The sequence below is a fragment of the Pelodiscus sinensis genome, unplaced genomic scaffold (genome assembly GCF_049634645.1).
Source record: "Pelodiscus sinensis isolate JC-2024 unplaced genomic scaffold, ASM4963464v1 ctg207, whole genome shotgun sequence".
NCBI classification, from domain to species: Eukaryota; Metazoa; Chordata; order Testudines; family Trionychidae; genus Pelodiscus; species Pelodiscus sinensis.
This window is the reverse complement of record NW_027465918.1, coordinates 19,559-37,151: the sequence shown is the minus strand read 5'-3', so window position 1 is coordinate 37,151 and position 17,593 is coordinate 19,559.

Here is a 17,593-nt window from a genome sequence, read left to right as displayed (position 1 = left end):
ACAGGCGATGCAACGCGGCTAGGTTAATGCTGTAGCGCAGGCCCCTGCCAGTGTAGACACAGCCCTGGCGCAGGCGATGCAACGCGGCTAGGTTAATGCTGTAACGCCCCCCTGCCAGTGTAGACACAGCCCTGGCGCAGGCGATGCAACGCGGCTAGGTTAATGCTGTAGCGCCCCCCCCTGCCAGTGTAGACACAGCCCTGGCGCAGGCGATGCAACGCGGCTAGGTTAATGCTGTAGCGCAGGCCCCCCCCTGCCAGTGTAGACACAGCCCTGGCGCAGGCGATGCAACGCGGCTAGGTTAATGCTGTAACGCCCCCCTGCCAGTGTAGACACAGCCCTGGCGCAGGCGATGCAACGCGGCTAGGTTAATGCTGTAGCGCAGGCCCCCCCCTGCCAGTGTAGACACAGCCCTGGCGCAGGCGATGCAACGCGGCTAGGTTAATGCTGTAACGCAGGCCCCCTGCCAGTGTAGACACAGCCCTGGCGCAGGCGATGCAACGCGGCTAGGTTAATGCTGTAGCGCCCCCCCCCTGCCAGTGTAGACACAGCCCTGGCGCAGGCGATGCAACGCGGCTAGGTTAATGCTGTAGTGCAGGCCCCTGCCAGTGTAGACACAGCCCTGGCGCAGGCGATGCAACGCGGCTAGGTTAATGCTGTAGCGCAGGCCCCCCTCCCAGTGTAGACACAGCCCTGGCGCAGGCGATGCAACGCGGCTAGGTTAATGCTGTAGCGCAGCCCCCCTGCCAGTGTAGACACAGCCCTGGCGCAGGCGATGCAACGCGGCTAGGTTAATGCTGTAGCGCAGGCCCCCCTGCCAGTGTAGACACAGCCCTGGCGCAGGCGATGCAACGCGGCTTGGTTAATGCTGTAGCGCAGGCCCCTGCCAGTGTAGACACAGCCCTGGTGCAGGCGATGCAACGCGGCTAGGTTAATGCTGTAGCGCAGGCCCCCCTGCCAGTGTAGACACAGCCCTGGCGCAGGCGATGCAACGCGGCTAGGTTAATGCTGTAGCGCAGCCCCCCTGCCAGTGTAGACACAGCCCTGGCGCAGGCGATGCAACGCGGCTAGGTTAATGCTGTAGCGCAGGCCCCCCTGCCAGTGTAGACACAGCCCTGGCGCAGGCGATGCAACGCGGCTAGGTTAATGCTGTAGTGCAGGCCCCCCTGCCAGTGTAGACACAGCCCTGGCGCAGGCGATGCAACACGGCTAGGTTAATGCTGTAGCGCAGGCCCCCCCCTGCCAGTGTAGACACAGCCCTGGCGCAGGCGATGCAACGCGGCTCGGTTAATGCTGTAGCGCAGGCCCCCCTGCCAGTGTAGACACAGCCCTGGCGCAGGCGATGCAACGCGGCTTGGTTAATGCTGTAGCGCAGGCCCCCTGCCAGTGTAGACACAGCCCTGGCGCAGGCGATGCAACGCGGCTAGGTTAATGCTGTAGCGCAGGCCCCTGCCAGTGTAGACACAGCCCTGGTGCAGGCGATGCAACGCGGCTAGGTTAATGCTGTAGCCCCCCCCTGCCAGTGTAGACACAGCCCTGGCGCAGGCGATGCAACGCGGCTAGGTTAATGCTGTAGCGCCCCCCCTGCCAGTGTAGACACAGCCCTGGCGCAGGCGATGCAACGCGGCTGGGTTAATGCTGTAGCGCAGGCCCCCCTGCCAGTGTAGACACAGCCCTGGCGCAGGCGATGCAACGCGGCTGGGTTAATGCTGTAGCGCAGGCCCCCCTGCCAGTGTAGACACAGCCCTGGCGCAGGCGATGCAACGCGGCTAGGTTAATGCTGTAGCGCCCCCCCTGCCAGTGTAGACACAGCCCTGGCGCAGGCGATGCAACGCGGCTGGGTTAATGCTGTAGCGCAGGCCCCCCTGCCAGTGTAGACACAGCCCTGGCGCAGGCGATGCAACGCGGCTGGGTTAATGCTGTAGCGCAGCCCCCTGCCAGTGTAGACACAGCCCTGGCGCAGGCGATGCAACGCGGCTGGGTTAATGCTATAGCGCAGCCCCCCCTGCCAGTGTAGACACAGCCCTGGCACAGGCGATGCAACGCGGCTAGGTTAATGCTGTAGCGCAGGCCCCTGCCAGTGTAGACACAGCCCTGGCGCAGGCGATGCAACGCGGCTAGGTTAATGCTGTAACGCCCCCCTGCCAGTGTAGACACAGCCCTGGCGCAGGCGATGCAACGCGGCTAGGTTAATGCTGTAGCGCAGGCCCCCCCCTGCCAGTGTAGACACAGCCCTGGCGCAGGCGATGCAACGCGGCTAGGTTAATGCTGTAGCGCAGGCCCCCCTGCCAGTGTAGACACAGCCCTGGCGCAGGCGATGCAACGCGGCTAGGTTAATGCTGTAGCGCAGGCCCCTGCCAGTGTAGACACAGCCCTGGCGGAGGCGATGCAACGCGGCTAGGTTAATGCTGTAGCGCAGGCCCCCCTGCCAGTGTAGACACAGCCCTGGCGCAGGCGATGCAACGCGGCTAGGTTAATGCTGTAGCGCAGCCCCCCTGCCAGTGTAGACACAGCCCTGGCGCAGGCGATGCAACGCGGCTAGGTTAATGCTGTAGCGCAGGCCCCCCTGCCAGTGTAGACACAGCCCTGGCGCAGGCGATGCAACGCGGCTAGGTTAATGCTGTAGCGCAGGCCCCTGCCAGTGTAGACACAGCCCTGGTGCAGGCGATGCAACGCGGCTAGGTTAATGCTGTAGCGCAGGCCCCTGCCAGTGTAGACACAGCCCTGGCGCAGGCGATGCAACGCGGCTAGGTTAATGCTGTAGTGCAGGCCCCCCTGCCAGTGTAGACACAGCCCTGGCGCAGGCGATGCAACGCGGCTAGGTTAATGCTGTAGCGCAGCCCCCTGCCAGTGTAGACACAGCCCTGGCGCAGGCGATGCAACACGGCTAGGTTAATGCTGTAACGCAGGCCCCCCCCTGCCAGTGTAGACACAGCCCTGGCGCAGGCGATGCAACGCGGCTCGGTTAATGCTGTAGCGCAGGCCCCCCTGCCAGTGTAGACACAGCCCTGGCGCAGGCGATGCAACGCGGCTTGGTTAATGCTGTAGCGCAGGCCCCCTGCCAGTGTAGACACAGCCCTGGCGCAGGCGATGCAACGCGGCTAGGTTAATGCTGTAGCGCAGGCCCCTGCCAGTGTAGACACAGCCCTGGTGCAGGCGATGCAACGCGGCTAGGTTAATGCTGTAGCCCCCCCCTGCCAGTGTAGACACAGCCCTGGCGCAGGCGATGCAACGCGGCTAGGTTAATGCTGTAGCGCCCCCCCTGCCAGTGTAGACACAGCCCTGGCGCAGGCGATGCAACGCGGCTGGGTTAATGCTGTAGCGCAGCCCCCCTGCCAGTGTAGACACAGCCCTGGCGCAGGCGATGCAACGCGGCTGGGTTAATGCTGTAGCGCAGGCCCCCCTGCCAGTGTAGACACAGCCCTGGCGCAGGCGATGCAACGCGGCTAGGTTAATGCTGTAGCGCAGCCCCCCTGCCAGTGTAGACACAGCCCTGGCGCAGGCGATGCAACGCGGCTAGGTTAATGCTGTAGCGCAGCCCCCCCTGCCAGTGTAGACACAGCCCTGGCGCAGGCGATGCAACGCGGCTTGGTTAATGCTGTAACGCAGGCCCCCCTGCCAGTGTAGACACAGCCCTGGCGCAGGCGATGCAACGCGGCTAGGTTAATGCTGTAGCGCAGCCCCCCCTGCCAGTGTAGACACAGCCCTGGCGCAGGCGATGCAACGCGGCTAGGTTAATGCTGTAGCGCAGGCCCCACCCTGCCAGTGTAGACACAGCCCTGGCGCAGGCGATGCAACGCGGCTCGGTTAATGCTGTAGCGCAGGCCCCCCTGCCAGTGTAGACACAGCCCTGGCGCAGGCGATGCAACGCGGCTTGGTTAATGCTGTAGCGCAGGCCCCCTGCCAGTGTAGACACAGCCCTGGCGCAGGCGATGCAACGCGGCTAGGTTAATGCTGTAGCGCAGGCCCCCCCCTGCCAGTGTAGACACAGCCCTGGCGCAGGCGATGCAACGCGGCTAGGTTAATGCTGTAGCGCAGGCCCCCCCTGCCAGTGTAGACACAGCCCTGGCGCAGGCGATGCAACGCGGCTAGGTTAATGCTGTAGCGCAGGCCCCTGCCAGTGTAGACACAGCCCTGGTGCAGGCGATGCAACGCGGCTAGGTTAATGCTGTAGCCCCCCCCGCCAGTGTAGACACAGCCCTGGCGCAGGCGATGCAACGCGGCTAGGTTAATGCTGTAGCGCCCCCCCTGCCAGTGTAGACACAGCCCTGGCGCAGGCGATGCAACGCGGCTGGGTTAATGCTGTAGCGCAGCCCCCCTGCCAGTGTAGACACAGCCCTGGCGCAGGCGATGCAACGCGGCTGGGTTAATGCTGTAGCGCAGGCCCCCCTGCCAGTGTAGACACAGCCCTGGCGCAGGCGATGCAACGCGGCTAGGTTAATGCTGTAGCGCAGGCCCCCCTGCCAGTGTAGACACAGCCCTGGCGCAGGCGATGCAACGCGGCTAGGTTAATGCTGTAGCGCAGCCCCCCTGCCAGTGTAGACACAGCCCTGGCGCAGGCGATGCAACGCGGCTAGGTTAATGCTGTAGCGCAGCCCCCCCTGCCAGTGTAGACACAGCCCTGGCGCAGGCGATGCAACGCGGCTTGGTTAATGCTGTAACGCAGGCCCCCCTGCCAGTGTAGACACAGCCCTGGCGCAGGCGATGCAACGCGGCTAGGTTAATGCTGTAGCGCAGCCCCCCCTGCCAGTGTAGACACAGCCCTGGCGCAGGCGATGCAACGCGGCTGGGTTAATGCTGTAGCGCAGGCCCCCCCCTGCCAGTGTAGACACAGCCCTGGCGCAGGCGATGCAACGCGGCTAGGTTAATGCTGTAGCGCAGGCCCCCCTGCCAGTGTAGACACAGCCCTGGCACAGGCGATGCAACGCGGCTAGGTTAATGCTGTAGCGCAGCCCCCCTGCCAGTGTAGACACAGCCCTGGCGCAGGTGATGCAACGCGGCTAGGTTAATGCTGTAGCGCAGCCCCCTGCCAGTGTAGACACAGCCCTGGCGCAGGCGATGCAACGCGGCTAGGTTAATGCTGTAGCTCAGCCCCCCCTGCCAGTGTAGACACAGCCCTGGCGCAGGCGATGCAACGCGGCTAGGTTAATGCTGTAGCCCCCCCTGCCAGTGTAGACACAGCCCTGGCGCAGGCGATGCAACGCGGCTAGGTTAATGCTGTAGCGCAGGGCCCTGCCAGTGTAGACACAGCCCTGGCGCAGGCGATGCAACGCGGCTAGGTTAATGCTGTAACGCAGGCCCCCCTGCCAGTGTAGACACAGCCCTGGCGCAGGCGATGCAACGCGGCTAGGTTAATGCTGTAGCGCAGGCCCCCCCCTGCCAGTGTAGACACAGCCCTGGCGCAGGCGATGCAACGCGGCTAGGTTAATGCTGTAGCGCAGGCCCCCCCCGCCAGTGTAGACACAGCCCTGGCGCAGGCGATGCAACGCGGCTGGGTTAATGCTGTAGCGCAGCCCCCCCTGCCAGTGTAGACACAGCCCTGGCGCAGGCGATGCAACGCGGCTAGGTTAATGCTGTAACGCCCCCCTGCCAGTGTAGACACAGCCCTGGCGCAGGCGATGCAACGCGGCTAGGTTAATGCTGTAGTGCAGGCCCCCCTGCCAGTGTAGACACAGCCCTGGCGCAGGCGATGCAACGCGGCTAGGTTAATGCTGTAGCGCAGGCCCCCCTGCCAGTGTAGACACAGCCCTGGCGCAGGCGATGCAACGCGGCCAGGTTAATGCTGTAGCGCAGGCCCCCCTGCCAGTGTAGACACAGCCCTGGCGCAGGCGATGCAACGCGGCTAGGTTAATGCTGTAGCGCAGGCCCCCCCCTGCCAGTGTAGACACAGCCCTGGCGCAGGCGATGCAACGCGGCTAGGTTAATGCTGTAACGCCCCCCTGCCAGTGTAGACACAGCCCTGGCGCAGGCGATGCAACGCGGCTAGGTTAATGCTGTAGCTCAGCCCCCCCTGCCAGTGTAGACACAGCCCTGGCGCAGGCGATGCAACGCGGCTAGGTTAATGCTGTAGCGCAGGCCCCCCTGCCAGTGTAGACACAGCCCTGGCGCAGGCGATGCAACGCGGCTCGGTTAATGCTGTAGCGCAGCCCCCTGCCAGTGTAGACACAGTCCTGGCGCAGGCGATGCAACGCGGCTAGGTTAATGCTGTAGCGCAGGCCCCCTGCCAGTGTAGACACAGCCCTGGCGCAGGCGATGCAACGCGGCTAGGTTAATGCTGTAGCGCAGGCCCCTGCCAGTGTAGACACAGCCCTGGCGCAGGCGATGCAACGCGGCTAGGTTAATGCTGTAGCGCAGGCCCCCCTGCCAGTGTAGACACAGCCCTGGCGCAGGCGATGCAACGCGGCTAGGTTAATGCTGTAGCGCCCCCCCCTGCCAGTGTAGACACAGCCCTGGCGCAGGCGATGCAACGCGGCTAGGTTAATGCTGTAGCGCAGGCCCCTGCCAGTGTAGACACAGCCCTGGTGCAGGCGATGCAACGCGGCTAGGTTAATGCTGTAGCGCAGGCCCCCCCGCCAGTGTAGACACAGCCCTGGCGCAGGCGATGCAACGCGGCTAGGTTAATGCTGTAGCGCCCCCCCGTGCCAGTGTAGACACAGCCCTGGCGCAGGCGATGCAACGCGGCTAGGTTAATGCTGTAGCGCCCCCCCCTGCCAGTGTAGACACAGCCCTGGCGCAGGCGATGCAACGCGGCTAGGTTAATGCTGTAGCGCAGGGCCCCCCTGCCAGTGTAGACACAGCCCTGGTGCAGGCGATGCAACGCGGCTAGGTTAATGCTGTAGCGCCCCCCCCTGCCAGTGTAGACACAGCCCTGGCGCAGGCGATGCAACGCGGCTAGGTTAATGCTGTAGCGCAGGCCCCTGCCAGTGTAGACACAGCCCTGGCGCAGGCGATGCAACGCGGCTAGGTTAATGCTGTAGCGCAGGCCCCCCTGCCAGTGTAGACACAGCCCTGGTGCAGGCGATGCAACGCGGCTAGGTTAATGCTGTAGCGCAGGCCCCCCTGCCAGTGTAGACACAGCCCTGGCGCAGGCGATGCAACGCGGCTAGGTTAATGCTGTAGCGCAGGCCCCCCTGCCAGTGTAGACACAGCCCTGGTGCAGGCGATGCAACGCGGCTAGGTTAATGCTGTAGCGCAGGCCCCCCTGCCAGTGTAGACACAGCCCTGGCGCAGGCGATGCAACGCGGCTTGGTTAATGCTGTAACGCCCCCCTGCCAGTGTAGACACAGCCCTGGCGCAGGCGATGCAACGCGGCTAGGTTAATGCTGTAGCGCAGCCCCCTGCCAGTGTAGACACAGCCCTGGCGCAGGCGATGCAACGCGGCTAGGTTAATGCTGTAGCGCAGCCCCCTGCCAGTGTAGACACAGCCCTGGCGCAGGCGATGCAACGCGGCTAGGTTAATGCTGTAGCGCAGCCCCCTGCCAGTGTAGACACAGCCCTGGCGGAGGCGATGCAACGCGGCTGGGTTAATGCTGTAGCGCAGCCCCCTGCCAGTGTAGACACAGCCCTGGCGCAGGCGATGCAACGCGGCTGGGTTAATGCTGTAGCGCAGGCCCCCCTGCCAGTGTAGACACAGCCCTGGCGCAGGCGATGCAACGCGGCTAGGTTAATGCTGTAGTGCAGCCCCCCTGCCAGTGTAGACACAGCCCTGGCGCAGGCGATGCAACGCGGCTGGGTTAATGCTGTAGCGCAGGCCCCCCCTGCCAGTGTAGACACAGCCCTGGCGCAGGCAATGCAACGCGGCTAGGTTAATGCTGTAGCGCAGGCCCCCCCTGCCAGTGTAGACACAGCCCTGGCGCAGGCGATGCAACGCGGCTAGGTTAATGCTGTAGCGCAGCCCCCCCTGCCAGTGTAGACACAGCCCTGGCGCAGGCGATGCAACGCGGCTAGGTTAATGCTGTAGCGCAGGCCCCTGCAAGTGTAGACACAGCCCTGGTGCAGGCGATGCAACGCGGCTAGGTTAATGCTGTAGCGCAGGCCCCCCCCTGCCAGTGTAGACACAGCCCTGGCGCAGGCGATGCAACGCGGCTAGGTTAATGCTGTAATGCAGGCCCCCCTGCCAGTGTAGACACAGCCCTGGCGCAGGCGATGCAACGCGGCTAGGTTAATGCTGTAGCGCAGCCCCCCCTGCCAGTGTAGACACAGCCCTGGCGCAGGCGATGCAACGCGGCTGGGTTAATGCTGTAGCGCAGGCCCCCCCCTGCCAGTGTAGACACAGCCCTGGCGCAGGCGATGCAACGCGGCTAGGTTAATGCTGTAGCGCAGGCCCCCCTGCCAGTGTAGACACAGCCCTGGCACAGGCGATGCAACGCGGCTAGGTTAATGCTGTAGCGCAGCCCCCCTGCCAGTGTAGACACAGCCCTGGCGCAGGCGATGCAACGCGGCTAGGTTAATGCTGTAGCGCAGCCCCCTGCCAGTGTAGACACAGCCCTGGCGCAGGCGATGCAACGCGGCTAGGTTAATGCTGTAGCTCAGCCCCCCCTGCCAGTGTAGACACAGCCCTGGCGCAGGCGATGCAACGCGGCTAGGTTAATGCTGTAGCCCCCCCTGCCAGTGTAGACACAGCCCTGGCGCAGGCGATGCAACGCGGCTAGGTTAATGCTGTAGCGCAGGGCCCTGCCAGTGTAGACACAGCCCTGGCGCAGGCGATGCAACGCGGCTAGGTTAATGCTGTAGCGCAGGCCCCCCCCTGCCAGTGTAGACACAGCCCTGGCGCAGGCGATGCAACGCGGCTAGGTTAATGCTGTAGCGCAGGCCCCCCCCCGCCAGTGTAGACACAGCCCTGGCGCAGGCGATGCAACGCGGCTGGGTTAATGCTGTAGCGCAGCCCCCCCTGCCAGTGTAGACACAGCCCTGGCGCAGGCGATGCAACGCGGCTAGGTTAATGCTGTAACGCCCCCCTGCCAGTGTAGACACAGCCCTGGCGCAGGCGATGCAACGCGGCTAGGTTAATGCTGTAGCGCAGCCCCCTGCCAGTGTAGACACAGCCCTGGCGCAGGCGATGCAACGCGGCTAGGTTAATGCTGTAGCTCAGCCCCCCCTGCCAGTGTAGACACAGCCCTGGCGCAGGCGATGCAACGCGGCTAGGTTAATGCTGTAGCGCAGGCCCCCCTGCCAGTGTAGACACAGCCCTGGCGCAGGCGATGCAACGCGGCTAGGTTAATGCTGTAACGCAGGCCCCCCTGCCAGTGTAGACACAGCCCTGGCGCAGGTGATGCAACGCGGCTAGGTTAATGCTGTAGCGCAGGCCCCCCTGCCAGTGTAGACACAGCCCTGGCGCAGGCGATGCAACGCGGCTAGGTTAATGCTGTAGCGCAGCCCCCCTGCCAGTGTAGACACAGCCCTGGCGCAGGCGATGCAACGCGGCTAGGTTAATGCTGTAGCGCAGCCCCCCCTGCCAGTGTAGACACAGCCCTGGCGCAGGCGATGCAACGCGGCTAGGTTAATGCTGTAGCGCAGGCCCCCCTGCCAGTGTAGACACAGCCCTGGCGCAGGCGATGCAACGCGGCTAGGTTAATGCTGTAACGCCCCCCTGCCAGTGTAGACACAGCCCTGGCGCAGGCGATGCAACGCGGCTAGGTTAATGCTGTAGCTCAGCCCCCCCTGCCAGTGTAGACACAGCCCTGGCGCAGGCGATGCAACGCGGCTAGGTTAATGCTGTAGCGCAGGCCCCCCTGCCAGTGTAGACACAGCCCTGGCGCAGGCGATGCAACGCGGCTCGGTTAATGCTGTAGCGCAGGCCCCCCCCTGCCAGTGTAGACACAGCCCTGGCGCAGGCGATGCAACGCGGCTGGGTTAATGCTGTAGCGCAGCCCCCCTGCCAGTGTAGACACAGTCCTGGCGCAGGCGATGCAACGCGGCTAGGTTAATGCTGTAGCGCAGGCCCCCTGCCAGTGTAGACACAGCCCTGGCGCAGGCGATGCAACGCGGCTAGGTTAATGCTGTAGCGCAGGCCCCCCCCGCCAGTGTAGACACAGCCCTGGCGCAGGCGATGCAACGCGGCTAGGTTAATGCTGTAGCGCCCCCCCCTGCCAGTGTAGACACAGCCCTGGCGCAGGCGATGCAACGCGGCTAGGTTAATGCTGTAGCGCCCCCCCCTGCCAGTGTAGACACAGCCCTGGCGCAGGCGATGCAACGCGGCTAGGTTAATGCTGTAGCGCAGGCCCCCTGCCAGTGTAGACACAGCCCTGGCGCAGGCGATGCAACGCGGCTAGGTTAATGCTGTAGCGCAGCCCCCCTGCCAGTGTAGACACAGCCCTGGCGCAGGCGATGCAACGCGGCTGGGTTAATGCTGTAACGCCCCCCTGCCAGTGTAGACACAGCCCTGGCGCAGGCGATGCAACGCGGCTAGGTTAATGCTGTAGCGCAGCCCCCTGCCAGTGTAGACAGAGCCCTGGTGCAGGCGATGCAACGCGGCTAGGTTAATGCTGTAGCGCAGGCCCCCCTGCCAGTGTAGACACAGCCCTGGCGCAGGCGATGCAACGCGGCTTGGTTAATGCTGTAACGCCCCCCTGCCAGTGTAGACACAGCCCTGGCGCAGGCGATGCAACGCGGCTAGGTTAATGCTGTAGCGCAGCCCCCTGCCAGTGTAGACACAGCCCTGGCGCAGGCGATGCAACGCGGCTAGGTTAATGCTGTAGCGCAGCCCCCTGCCAGTGTAGACACAGCCCTGGCGCAGGCGATGCAACGCGGCTAGGTTAATGCTGTAGCGCAGCCCCCTGCCAGTGTAGACACAGCCCTGGCGGAGGCGATGCAACGCGGCTGGGTTAATGCTGTAGCGCAGCCCCCTGCCAGTGTAGACACAGCCCTGGCGCAGGCGATGCAACGCGGCTGGGTTAATGCTGTAGCGCAGGCCCCCCCTGCCAGTGTAGACACAGCCCTGGCGCAGGCGATGCAACGCGGCTAGGTTAATGCTGTAGCGCAGGCCCCCCCTGCCAGTGTAGACACAGCCCTGGCGCAGGCGATGCAACGCGGCTAGGTTAATGCTGTAGCGCAGCCCCCCCTGCCAGTGTAGACACAGCCCTGGCGCAGGCGATGCAACGCGGCTAGGTTAATGCTGTAGCGCAGGCCCCCCCCTGCCAGTGTAGACACAGCCCTGGCGCAGGCGATGCAACGCGGCTAGGTTAATGCTGTAGCGCAGCCCCCTGCCAGTGTAGACACAGCCCTGGCGCAGGCGATGCAACGCGGCTAGGTTAATGCTGTAGCGCAGGCCCCCCTGCCAGTGTAGACACAGCCCTGGCGCAGGCGATGCAACGTGGCTAGGTTAATGCTGTAGCGCAGCCCCCCCTGCCAGTGTAGACACAGCCCTGGCGCAGGCGATGCAACGCGGCTAGGTTAATGCTGTAGCGCAGGCCCCCCTGCCAGTGTAGACACAGCCCTGGCGCAGGCGATGCAACGCGGCTAGGTTAATGCTGTAACGCCCCCCTGCCAGTGTAGACACAGCCCTGGCGCAGGCGATGCAACGCGGCTTGGTTAATGCTGTAACGCCCCCCTGCCAGTGTAGACACAGCCCTGGCGCAGGCGATGCAACGCGGCTAGGTTAATGCTGTAGCGCAGGCCCCCCTGCCAGTGTAGACACAGCCCTGGCGCAGGCGATGCAACGCGGCTAGGTTAATGCTGTAACGCCCCCCTGCCAGTGTAGACACAGCCCTGGTGCAGGCGATGCAACGCGGCTAGGTTAATGCTGTAGCGCAGGCCCCCCTGCCAGTGTAGACACAGCCCTGGTGCAGGCGATGCAACGCGGCTAGGTTAATGCTGTAGCGCAGGCCCCCCTGCCAGTGTAGACACAGCCCTGGCGCAGGCGATGCAACGCGGCTAGGTTAATGCTGTAGCGCAGGCCCCCCTGCCAGTGTAGACACAGCCCTGGCGCAGGCGATGCAACGCGGCTAGGTTAATGCTGTAGCGCAGCCCCCCTGCCAGTGTAGACACAGCCCTGGCGCAGGCGATGCAACGCGGCTAGGTTAATGCTGTAGCGCAGGCCCCTGCCAGTGTAGACACAGCCCTGGCGCAGGCGATGCAACGCGGCTGGGTTAATGCTGTAGCGCAGCCCCCCTGCCAGTGTAGACACAGCCCTGGCGCAGGCGATGCAACGCGGCTAGGTTAATGCTGTAGTGCAGGCCCCCCTGCCAGTGTAGACACAGCCCTGGCGCAGGCGATGCAACGCGGCTCGGTTAATGCTGTAGCGCCCCCCCTGCCAGTGTAGACACAGCCCTGGCGCAGGCGATGCAACGCGGCTTGGTTAATGCTGTAGCGCAGCCCCCCTGCCAGTGTAGACACAGCCCTGGCGCAGGCGATGCAACGCGGCTAGGTTAATGCTGTAGCGCAGCCCCCCTGCCAGTGTAGACACAGCCCTGGCGCAGGCGATGCAACGCGGCTAGGTTAATGCTGTAGCGCAGGCCCCCCTGCCAGTGTAGACACAGCCCTGGCGCAGGCGATGCAACGCGGCTAGGTTAATGCTGTAGCGCAGGCCCCTGCCAGTGTAGACACAGCCCTGGCGCAGGCGATGCAACGCGGCTAGGTTAATGCTGTAGCGCAGGCCCCTGCCAGTGTAGACACAGCCCTGGCGCAGGCGATGCAACGCGGCTAGGTTAATGCTGTAGCACAGCCCCCTGCCAGTGTAGACACAGCCCTGGCGCAGGCGATGCAACGCGGCTAGGTTAATGCTGTAGCGCAGGCCCCCCTGCCAGTGTAGACACAGCCCTGGCGCAGGCGATGCAACGCGGCTAGGTTAATGCTGTAGCGCCCCCCCTGCCAGTGTAGACACAGCCCTGACGCAGGCGATGCAACGCGGCTAGGTTAATGCTGTAGCCCCCCCCTGCCAGTGTAGACACAGCCCTGGCGCAGGCGATGCAACGCGGCTAGGTTAATGCTGTAGCGCAGGCCCCCTGCCAGTGTAGACACAGCCCTGGTGCAGGCGATGCAACGCGGCTAGGTTAATGCTGTAGCGCCCCCCCCTGCCAGTGTAGACACAGCCCTGGTGCAGGCGATGCAACGCGGCTAGGTTAATGCTGTAGCGCCCCCCCTGCCAGTGTAGACACAGCCCTGGCGCAGGCGATGCAACGCGGCTAGGTTAATGCTGTAGCGCAGGCCCCCCTGCCAGTGTAGACACAGCCCTGGCGCAGGCGATGCAACGCGGCTAGGTTAATGCTGTAGCGCAGGCCCCCCTGCCAGTGTAGACACAGCCCTGGCGCAGGCGATGCAACGCGGCCAGGTTAATGCTGTAGCGCAGGCCCCTGCCAGTGTAGACACAGCCCTGGCGCAGGCGATGCAACGCGGCTAGGTTAATGCTGTAGCGCAGGCCCCCCTGCCAGTGTAGACACAGCCCTGGCGCAGGCGATGCAACGCGGCTAGGTTAATGCTGTAGCGCCCCCCCCTGCCAGTGTAGACACAGCCCTGGCGCAGGCGATGCAACGCGGCCAGGTTAATGCTGTAGCGCAGGCCCCTGCCAGTGTAGACACAGCCCTGGCGCAGGCGATGCAACGCGGCTAGGTTAATGCTGTAGCGCAGGCCCCTGCCAGTGTAGACACAGCCCTGGCGCAGGCGATGCAACGCGGCTAGGTTAATGCTGTAGCGCAGGCCCCCCTGCCAGTGTAGACACAGCCCTGGCGCAGGCGATGCAACGCGGCCAGGTTAATGCTGTAGCGCAGGCCCCTGCCAGTGTAGACACAGCCCTGGCGCAGGCGATGCAACGCGGCTAGGTTAATGCTGTAGCGCAGGCCCCTGCCAGTGTAGACACAGCCCTGGCGCAGGCGATGCAACGCGGCTAGGTTAATGCTGTAGCGCAGGCCCCCCTGCCAGTGTAGACACAGCCCTGGCGCAGGCGATGCAACGCGGCTAGGTTAATGCTGTAGCGCAGCCCCCCTGCCAGTGTAGACACAGCCCTGGCGCAGGCGATGCAACGCGGCTAGGTTAATGCTGTAGCGCAGGCCCCCCTGCCAGTGTAGACACAGCCCTGGCGCAGGCGATGCAACGCGGCTAGGTTAATGCTGTAGCGCAGCCCCCCTGCCAGTGTAGACACAGCCCTGGCGCAGGCGATGCAACGCGGCTAGGTTAATGCTGTAGCGCAGCCCCCTGCCAGTGTAGACACAGCCCTGGTGCAGGCGATGCAACGTGGCTAGGTTAATGCTGTAACGCAGGCCCCCCTGCCAGTGTAGACACAGCCCTGGCGCAGGCGATGCAACGCGGCTAGGTTAATGCTGTAACGCAGGCCCCCCTGCCAGTGTAGACACAGCCCTGGCGCAGGCGATGCAACGCGGCTAGGTTAATGCTGTAGCGCAGCCCCCCTGCCAGTGTAGACACAGCCCTGGCGCAGGCGATGCAACGCGGCTAGGTTAATGCTGTAGCGCCCCCCTGCCAGTGTAGACACAGCCCTGGCGCAGGCGATACAACGCGGCTAGGTTAATGCTGTAGCGCCCCCCTGCCAGTGTAGACACAGCCCTGGCGCAGGCGATGCAACGCGGCTAGGTTAATGCTGTAGCGCAGGCCCCTGCCAGTGTAGACACAGCCCTGGCGCAGGCGATGCAACGCGGCTGGGTTAATGCTGTAGCTCAGCCCCCCTTGCCAGTGTAGACACAGCCCTGGCGCAGGCGATGCAACGCGGCTAGGTTAATGCTGTAGCGCAGGCCCCCCCCGCCAGTGTAGACACAGCCCTGGCGCAGGCGATGCAACGTGGCTAGGTTAATGCTGTAGCGCAGGCCCCCCTGCCAGTGTAGACACAGCCCTGGCGCAGGCGATGCAACGCGGCTAGGTTAATGCTGTAGCGCAGGCCCCCCCCGCCAGTGTAGACACAGCCCTGGCGCAGGCGATGCAACGCGGCTAGGTTAATGCTGTAACGCCCCCCTGCCAGTGTAGACACAGCCCTGGCGCAGGCGATGCAACGCGGCTAGGTTAATGCTGTAGCTCAGCCCCCCCTGCCAGTGTAGACACAGCCCTGGCGCAGGCGATGCAACGCGGCTAGGTTAATGCTGTAGCTCAGCCCCCCCTGCCAGTGTAGACACAGCCCTGGCGCAGGCGATGCAACGCGGCTAGGTTAATGCTGTAGCGCAGGCCCCTGCCAGTGTAGACACAGCCCTGGCGCAGGCGATGCAACGCGGCTAGGTTAATGCTGTAGCGCAGGCCCCCCTGCCAGTGTAGACACAGCCCTGGCGCAGGCGATGCAACGCGGCTAGGTTAATGCTGTAACGCAGGCCCCCTGCCAGTGTAGACACAGCCCTGGCGCAGGCGATACAACGCGGCTAGGTTAATGCTGTAGCGCCCCCCCCTGCCAGTGTAGACACAGCCCTGGCGCAGGCGATGCAACGCGGCTAGGTTAATGCTGTAGTGCAGGCCCCCCCCGCCAGTGTAGACACAGCCCTGGCGCAGGCGATGCAACGCGGCTAGGTTAATGCTGTAGCGCCCCCCCCTGCCAGTGTAGACACAGCCCTGGCGCAGGCGATGCAACGCGGCTAGGTTAATGCTGTAGCGCAGCCCCCTGCCAGTGTAGACACAGCCCTGGTGCAGGCGATGCAACGTGGCTAGGTTAATGCTGTAGCCCCCCCCTGCCAGTGTAGACACAGCCCTGGCGCAGGCGATGCAACGCGGCTAGGTTAATGCTGTAGCTCAGCCCCCCCTGCCAGTGTAGACACAGCCCTGGCGCAGGCGATGCAACGCGGCTAGGTTAATGCTGTAGTGCAGGCCCCCCCCTGCCAGTGTAGACACAGCCCTGGCGCAGGCGATGCAACGCGGCTAGGTTAATGCTGTAGCGCAGGCCCCCCCTGCCAGTGTAGACACAGCCCTGGCGCAGGCGATGCAATGCGGCTAGGTTAATGCTGTAGCGCAGGCCCCCCTGCCAGTGTAGACACAGCCCTGGCGCAGGCGATGCAACGCGGCTAGGTTAATGCTGTAGCGCAGGCCCCTGCCAGTGTAGACACAGCCCTGGCGCAGGCGATGCAACGCGGCTCGGTTAATGCTGTAGCCCCCCCTGCCAGTGTAGACACAGCCCTGGCGCAGGCGATGCAACGCGGCTAGGTTAATGCTGTAGCGCCCCCCTGCCAGTGTAGACACAGCCCTGGCGCAGGCGATGCAACGCGGCTCGGTTAATGCTGTAGCGCCCCCCTGCCAGTGTAGACACAGCCCTGGCGCAGGCGATGCAACGCGGCTAGGTTAATGCTGTAGCGCAGGCCCCCTGCCAGTGTAGACACAGCCCTGGTGCAGGCGATGCAACGCGGCTAGGTTAATGCTGTAGCGCAGGCCCCCCTGCCAGTGTAGACACAACCCTGGTGCAGGCGATGCAACGCGGCTAGGTTAATGCTGTAGCGCAGGCCCCTGCCAGTGTAGACACAGCCCTGGCGCAGGCGATGCAACGCGGCTAGGTTAATGCTGTAGCGCAGGCCCCTGCCAGTGTAGACACAGCCCTGGCGCAGGCGATGCAACGCGGCTAGGTTAATGCTGTAACGCAGCCCCCCCCTGCCAGTGTAGACACAGCCCTGGCGCAGGCGATGCAACGCGGCTAGGTTAATGCTGTAACGCAGGCCCCCTGCCAGTGTAGACACAGCCCTGGCGCAGGCGATGCAACGCGGCTAGGTTAATGCTGTAACGCAGGCCCCCTGCCAGTGTAGACACAGCCCTGGCGCAGGCGATACAACGCGGCTAGGTTAATGCTGTAGCGCCCCCCCGTGCCAGTGTAGACACAGCCCTGGCGCAGGCGATGCAACGCGGCTAGGTTAATGCTGTAGCGCCCCCCCCTGCCAGTGTAGACACAGCCCTGGCGCAGGCGATGCAACGCGGCTAGGTTAATGCTGTAGCGCAGCCCCCTGCCAGTGTAGACACAGCCCTGGCGCAGGCGATGCAACGCGGCTAGGTTAATGCTGTAACGCCCCCCTGCCAGTGTAGACACAGCCCTGGCGCAGGCGATGCAACGCGGCTAGGTTAATGCTGTAGCGCAGGCCCCCTGCCAGTGTAGACACAGCCCTGGCGCAGGCGATGCAACGCGGCTAGGTTAATGCTGTAGCCCCCCCTGCCAGTGTAGACACAGCCCTGGCGCAGGCGATGCAACGCGGCTAGGTTAATGCTGTAGTGCAGGCCCCCCCCTGCCAGTGTAGACACAGCCCTGGCGCAGGCGATGCAACGCGGCTAGGTTAATGCTGTAGCCCCCCCTGCCAGTGTAGACACAGCCCTGGCGCAGGCGATGCAACGCGGCTGGGTTAATGCTGTAGCGCAGGCCCCCCCCTGCCAGTGTAGACACAGCCCTGGCGCAGGCGATGCAACGCGGCTAGGTTAATGCTGTAGCGCAGCCCCCTGCCAGTGTAGACACAGCCCTGGCGCAGGCGATGCAACGCGGCTAGGTTAATGCTGTAGCGCAGGCCCCCCCCTGCCAGTGTAGACACAGCCCTGGCGCAGGCGATGCAACGCGGCTAGGTTAATGCTGTAGCCCCCCCTGCCAGTGTAGACACAGCCCTGGCGCAGGCGATGCAACGCGGCTAGGTTAATGCTGTAGCGCAGCCCCCTGCCAGTGTAGACACAGCCCTGGCGCAGGCGATGGAACGCGGCTAGGTTAATG